Source organism: Esox lucius, chromosome 9 (assembly GCF_011004845.1).
Source record: "Esox lucius isolate fEsoLuc1 chromosome 9, fEsoLuc1.pri, whole genome shotgun sequence".
In the NCBI taxonomy this organism is placed as follows: Eukaryota; Metazoa; Chordata; class Actinopteri; order Esociformes; family Esocidae; genus Esox; species Esox lucius.
The window spans coordinates 19,737,743-19,745,203 of record NC_047577.1 but is presented as its reverse complement, the minus strand read 5'-3'; the positions used below and the strand labels follow the sequence as shown (position 1 = coordinate 19,745,203).

Genomic DNA, 7,461 nt, shown 5'->3' with positions numbered 1-7,461 from the left:
CCCAGCAGCTCTCTCTTCTCTCATCAAGCGCAGTGACGTTACAATGAGATGGTTGTGTTTTCATTTCTTTTTTCCGTCGCGTTTCTTTTTTTTTTTTTCAGATGCTGAAATATATTTGGAGACGGATTTACAATTCTGTGTCACTGAGCGAAATGTGAATTGGCAGAATTTCGTTTTACCGCCAGCCCCGTGTCTGAAGATCCTAACGGAACGAGCAGGCTATTATTCTTTACGATGAATTCCAAACACAATCAAACTCCTCTTTTGTTGGTTAGGACTAAGGAACATTATTGAAAGACTGGATTTTTTTTAGGTTTCCATGGTGTCATGTGAACTTTCCCCAAAACATTAGCAAGTTCGCGGGAAAGAGTTGAAGGAGTCATAGAATTTTTTTTGTATGTTACATGAATGCACGCAGACAATACAGGACGCCCATTCAGTTATGTGACAACAGGGTCATGGTTAGCGTTAGTTCAGTGACTTAGCAGAACATGGTTCCACATTTGCGCCGCAAAACCAGTGGGGCGGTGGTCGTGTTGGGAGGAAAAAGGAAGCTACCGCTTTAAGATTTCCATGCATGTCCTTTACCACCGTCAATCAATATTTGCCTGCTACTACGGTTACAGGCATTATGATTTCTTTATTCACTTGTCTTGCGTGTGGGTTTGTGCGTGCATGCGTGTGTGTGTGTGTGTGTGTGTGTCCATTTGGGCTCGGGATGTGTGCAGTCATGTGTCTTTACCAATATCGATGGGCGGGTGACATGTTTACGTTCTTCGAAAGCCTGACCGCCGGTCCTGCTCGTCATATTTGGAGAAGAACATGCATTTGCCAAAAGCCCAGAACAACAAGAGCTACTGGGAAGGTCTTAATTTTTTTTTTTCTGAAATCCACCAAAACTGAGGGAAAATGCAAGTGACTGTTTTGAGCAGCTTTGTGGCCTGCAATGCTGTGTGGGCTTCATGGGGAGCCAGACTTCCTGCAGCTACGCGTTCATTCATCACCTGCTTTCAATGGCCGCCGTGCTCCCTCTAGGCTAGCGGGCCAGGTAGGGTGCTGTGCTAGCACAATGTAGGGGGATTAGCATCAAAGCGGTGCAGGCTAGGCCCTGTGTTCCGGACCACCATTCAGCCCTAGCAGGGGTGCCAGAGCCCAGGGAGCGTCCAAGGTCATCGTCTCCTGCGTGGAGGGACATGGAGGGGGAATGGGCAAAGGAACCCTGGGAACCAGCCGTCTGAAGAGGACCAGTAAGGCTAGCTGCACAGCAGGTGTCTCGCCCGCTAAATGTACATCTGTTTGTGCAGCGGATAGCGTGGCGGATAGCGTGGCCGACAACGGAAGGCTTTCTTCTCTTCTCTTCTTTCTTCTTTTTTCGTTTTTTTTTCTTCTCGCTTTTCTGCTTGTTTTGCTACTTGGCTTGGTTCAATCAGGATTTCTTTATCATCTTTTCTTTTCGGTGGTTTTCATTCAAAGCGCCATCTATTACGCTTCGATATCAGAATGATGCATTGTGACCGAAAATGCTTTGCACTTGAGCGGAAATCTTGTTCCAAGTTATTAAAGACATGGGGGTAGGGGGGTTGGGGGATCCGACCATGGGCACAGCAATTTGTGTTTGGGGGGGTGTGAGGGTAAAGGAGCAATTGGGAGGAACTTTTTCCAGTTTCTATTATAAAGAAATACAGCAACCATATTAGTTTCATGGATATTATACGACCAATTGGAACACTTTGCATTAAAAGAAAGATCAACAATGTCCTCTGAGAGAACTGAATTTTAAGTAAAAGAGTTTTGGATTCCTTCTTTGCTTTCACCATGTGATTGAACCGTATAATGATAACTATAGACATAATTTTAAGCCGATTGGGTGTCCTGGGGAGCGAGGCATTGGACTAAACAACTCATGATGGGACATCTGTTGGTTTCAGCACCAGACATAGCAGCGAAGTGGCCTAGTAAGTCTTGTATATCGCAGACCAGAGAGATTAGGATGGGAAAAGGAAACAACCTATAAAGCAATGATAACGTGTAGAATATAAACTAGTATTGATGTCTTCCATTTTGTGTCAAGAAGGCAACCATGTTTATTTTTTCTTTTCGCCCGCCCCTTCCACCATCGTTGGGATATTGGCAAGTTGTCATGGCGACAGGGATGTTCTGCTGATGAAGTCTCGCTCGTCGTTGCCCAATCAGATCGTAGAGTCTACAACTGCAGTGTACGAAACAGGAGAGGACGCACCTATTCCAGTTGCACAATGGCGAGAAGGACAGCCCGATTCTGGACCACCTACGGACGAAATGGACGATTTTGGGGGAGGCAGTCAAAGGGGCCGCCGTGGTTCCCTAAAACCGCTCAGCCGGGGTCGAGGAAGAGGGGTTGCCAGGTAGGGGGTCCAATGTCGTGTCTAATGCTGTAACAATAATTTCTGTCAATACGATTGTCATAAAGCATTGTCGGTTCTTTATTTCCATGATCAACTTGGATGAAAATATAAGAATTTGTTTTTATTTGCTGTGAGAATTGGCGGGAAGGTTTCTTATAGGATCGGCGGAAAGCACATTTCGTAGCTTGTGTTTTCCAGGTGTACTTCCCCAAATTCATAGTTACTCCAGCAGGTGGTTTAAAAGATGCGAGCGGATTATATTTTTTTTTTATAAAACAGGAATTAAATGTCATTTCAACTTTACACAAGTCTTTATGTATTGGTTTCGCGGCAGGGCGTTAAGCTGTAGCAGAATAGGCTAATCTGCGAAACGGCAGGAAGCCAAACAAACAGAAAACTACCAGTGCAGTATGATTTAGGCCTTTCATTCAGAACCCTGGGTTGCATTTTTCTATTCTTTTCGTATTTGGGCTTGCTTCCAAATTGATTGAGCCAAAGCTGAACTGCTGGTAGCCCTGCAAAAGATGGAGCGATTAGTAGGGGACGCCCTCTTTTTCTCTCTCAGCACTGCAGGTAGCCATAGTGGTCATCGTCCTTTCAAGACGTGCCTTGTATTCTTCCCATCAAATCGCAGCTGCCCACATTTCGACCCATTTAATATGGGTTTGGTATACGGACCAGGTCATGAGACGATTATTACTTGCTATTCTCTCCTTCAGCAGGTCTGTTTAGTCCCCGACCCCCCCTCATGTTCCTCCTTTCCCCTCGTTCTTCCCCAATTCCTCCCTCACGGGGTCTCTGTTGGAAGCCATTTGTCCAACCGACCCCAACAGTGGATGTTTGACTCATCAAACCTTAAAATGAAATGGATGTTGTCAGCATGGAGAAACCATCTTTATTGGCTCCCGGTTGGATATCAGCGGATATTATTATTTATTTATTTATATGTTGTGTTGTTGAATAGTTTGGCAAATGGCGGTGGTTTCCCGCTGAGGTGGTTCGCTGTTGAGGGTGAGGGTAAATAATCCCTATACCAATAAATCAGAAATGGATAATTTGACACACACACATAAACATATGCACACTTGTTAATCCTAATGCATTCTGGTTATAACCATAGTCAAAGGGCTCTTTTGGAGTTGGGAGTATGGTGAGCATTGTCGCAAAGTATACACATACTCTACCGTTGGAAGGTTTGGGGTCAATTGGAGTTTTTTCATGAAAACAATAGGAAATAGGAAATATAAATGAGTAGACAATATAATCATTGACAATGTTAGAAATAATGAATTTTAATCAAAATAATAAGTGGGTCCTTCAAACTCTCGTCAAAGAATCCTCCATTTGCAGCAATTACAGCCTTGTAGACCTTTGGCATTCTAGTTGTCAATTGGTTGAGGTAATCTGAGGAGATTTCACCCCATGCTTCCCGAATCACCTCCCACAAGTTGGATTGGCTTTATGGGCTCATCTTAGTGTACTGATCCAGGGACTGTGTTGGCCACTCCATCATAGACAGAATACCAGCTGACTGCTTCTTCCCTAAACAGTTCTTGCATAGGGCTTTGGGTCATTGTCCTTTTGTAGGAGGAAATTGACTCCAATCAAGTGCCATCCACAGGATATGGCATGGCATTGCACAATGGAGTGATAGCCTTCTTTCTTCAAGATCCCTTTTACCCTGCACAAATTTCCTACTTTACCACCACCAAAGCACACCCAGACCATCACATTGCCTCCACCATGCTTGACAGATGGCGTCTTTTCATTTGGTCTGCATCTCACAAATATTCTTTGTGATCCGAACACCTCAAACTCAGATTTGTCTGTCCATAACACTTTTTTCCAATCTTCCTCTATCCAATGTCTGTGTTCTTTTGCCTATCTTAATATTTTCTATTTATTGGCCAGTCTGAGATATGGCTTTTTCTTTTCAACTCTGCCTAGAAGGCCAGCATCTCAGAGTCGCCTGAAATGTTGCGAAAGAAAATGTCCCTGGCCATTTTGAGCCAGTTATCGAACTATTGCAGATGCTCTAAAGATTTTTTGCCATTCTTTAATCAGCACAACATAGTTGCTAAAGGGTTTTCTAATGATCAAATAGTCTTTTAAAATGTTTAACTTGGATAAGCAAACACAACGTGTCATTGGAACACAGGACTGATGGTTGCTGATAATGGGCCTATGCAGATATTCCATTGAAAATCAGTCATTTCCTGCTACAATAGTCATCTACCACATTAACAATGTCTACACTGTAGTTCTGATCAATTTGATATTATTTTAAAGGCCAAAAAGTGTGCTTTTCTTCAAAGACAGGGACATTTCTAAGTGACCGCACATTTTTGAACGGTAGTGTATGTCATAGGTTTCCCTTAAAAAAATGTGCTCATTAACAACTGTCATATTATTGATAACTTTTCATGACTGAAGTTCCTGTAAACTCAAGCACTTGTCTCATAAAAGTTTTAGAGGTTGAAGTAGGCCACACCGCTGCTAAGACAGAGCAAGGATGCAACTTTCTTTTCTTCTATTCAGCATCATTATATACTTTCTCACTTTAAGCGTTTCTCCCAAGCCTATTCTCTTCAGCTGCACAGCAAAACACAACATAAAAGGATAAGGGCTGAGGATTAGAAGGTCATGTTGGCCAACTGGTTGGAGGCCATTTGGTCAGAGGAGATAATAATGTTATAATAGGAAGTTGGATTTAGACAAAGTTCCCCAAGGCCAATGCCATCAGTCTGAGCTGATTGCAGGACTACAATATTTTGGTCATTTTAGATGGCAATCACTGTTGCCGGGGGCAAAGGCAGGAGGAAAAACATGCTTCAACCTCCATTCAACCTCTGTCCAGCCTGTTATGTTGAGATGAATATGTTTGGATTCACCAATAATGGATACCTGACATTGAGAACAACATAGCAGAGATGCAATTGCACAAGGCTCATGAGTCCCTTTTGTAAGCAGAAGCATTTTGGAGAGTGGTTGATACTCCTATTGAGCGCGTTAATGCTGTGAATGCTGTTCCATTGAAGAAAATGTTTACGGACTGTCATTCACATTTCATGACCCTTCTTTTCGCTCCGCTGTTTTTATGCTGCCACGCGGTCAATAGGTTTGCCTATGAATGTTCATAAGCAGCCAACTCCAGTCCCTTTTGATGTTTCATAACAAAGAGTGTTTAACAATTTGAACTCTGGGCAGCAGGTCAGTGACGTCACAACGAGGAGTTTTACTAAGAACTCATCCAGGGGGATGATGCGGAGGTGTCTTATGATGGAGATTAGCAACACTGGGTTTGTGAATTCTGAGGTCAGATGTGGTGAGCTGTATACTCCACAGCATGTCCAGTACCTTATGACCTTGAGTCGGGAGATGACGCGAGCTGTCCGTGAAGACTTGATTTAAATAATGGGCTAAATATTAGTATTAGCGCCACCACGTTAACAAGAAAATGGCTAATAAATTGAATGTCACAACACAGACCTTTTCTTTAGATTGACATAATTTAGCTGACACTCTACAGTAATCCAGTAGTGCATGCACACATTTAACTACTTCCGCCGTACCTTGAAGCATATCTTGATTAGCCTATCCCATCAGTTTATCTTGGGCCGCCCAATTGTGTGTGTAGACGTTGACTAACTGTATGTAAACAATGTTGTTTTCTATGCCTATTATACAAACGCATGTGATGTGATTCAAATTGCAATTGAAAGAAATCTGCAATGGAAAGAAAAAACACAGTTGTGGTAGTCTGGTGCGTATCTTTTGAATGATGTTAGCTGGTGGTAACATCATTGAAACGTGTTCTGCGCTTATAAGTGTCAGAGCAATGTGCGCATACAAGTTGGGTTGTTTACAACAACAAACATGCCAATGCGAGACTCTTCTATGCTGTTTTTCCTTTTCAGTAAATTTGGAAAAGTCAAGATTGTGTTGCCATGTTAACACCCTAGTTTCCTGATTCTCAATTACTTTCACTTGAAAACCGAAATGTCGACCTTAACCCATCAAATGGTGACAATATTAATCTGTTAACTTTAGCAGCCCAACTAAATACGAGTTTGAATGTTACACCACAAACCTCCTGATAAGGAAAATGGCTCTGGTTTGAGGAATTACATATTTGTACCTCTTTTTTTTTACTTGGAACCCATAAGGCTTAGAAATACAATCCCAGATGAAGCCGTCAAAATGCCACAAACCCATTGGAAAAACCAATGGAATTTGGAATTCTGTACTTTGCATCGTGTTGTCAAGCAATGCTGTCATCTGCATAAATCAACATTTGAACCATCTGCAGAGGACGACGCATAACACGCCGCCATTTCCCATACTATCATCCACTGCCACGGACACATGTGTCAGTAAATGTCATCTTGAGGTTGATTGGACCACCCAGAGGTCTACCCCATTAAAGGCCATGCTGTTCTCATTCCCAAACTTCAGGCACTGTACCCCGTGTTCCCCCAAACAACTAACCCACAGGGTGGCCTCTGATCTCGGGCTGGGGTCCCCGTAAATTACTGTGTTTAAAGGAACCCGAGCATGATCAGAAAAGAACAGGGCCCCTGGAGAAATTCTGGTAACTGATGGGAACTTAGACACCCGAAAAATAAGTCTACATTCCTCCCCGGGACAGAGTCATAACAAGACCACGTAAGTGGATGACAGTGATACCAGGACACCTAGTAGGAGTTGGTTGATTTCTTTTTTCGGGGGAGGGGGGCCTGTCCCGACATCTGCCCAATTCATTTAGCATGTAAAGACGGCGGTGGGTGGGGATGTTCTCCGACGCTAATTGCCCATCAGTTGTCAGTACGGAGAGAACTGGCGCTGTCCAGACACTGTCAGTGGAGGTACGGTGAATGAAGCGGATGCTTCTGCATTTCAGTCAAACGGAGAACGACCACAGACGGGTCTCCAAGACGGCGCGGTTAGGGTGACTACGCGCAGCGCGGCTCCGTTGTTAACATGCAGATGTCGAAAGAGGGAAAACAAGACTGGGAAGCGGCTTGATCACCAAAGGGTTGTTCAGACTCTGCATGGAGGAGGAGGGGATGGTGATGGC

General features: G+C 43.6%; 1 protein-coding gene across 4 annotated transcripts in view; it reads left to right on the top strand.

Annotated features, from left to right (window-relative positions):
* The first annotated feature begins 596 nt into the window (after positions 1-596).
* LOC105021564 (axin-2) overlaps positions 597-7,461 on the top strand; it is an 86,870-nt gene continuing 80,005 nt past the window's right edge. For all 4 annotated transcript variants that reach the window (XM_034294286.1, XM_034294287.1, XM_034294285.1 and 1 more), the window contains exon 1: positions 597-2,384. The gene's annotated coding sequence lies outside the window, so the exon portion shown is untranslated. The remainder of the gene's footprint in view (positions 2,385-7,461) is intronic.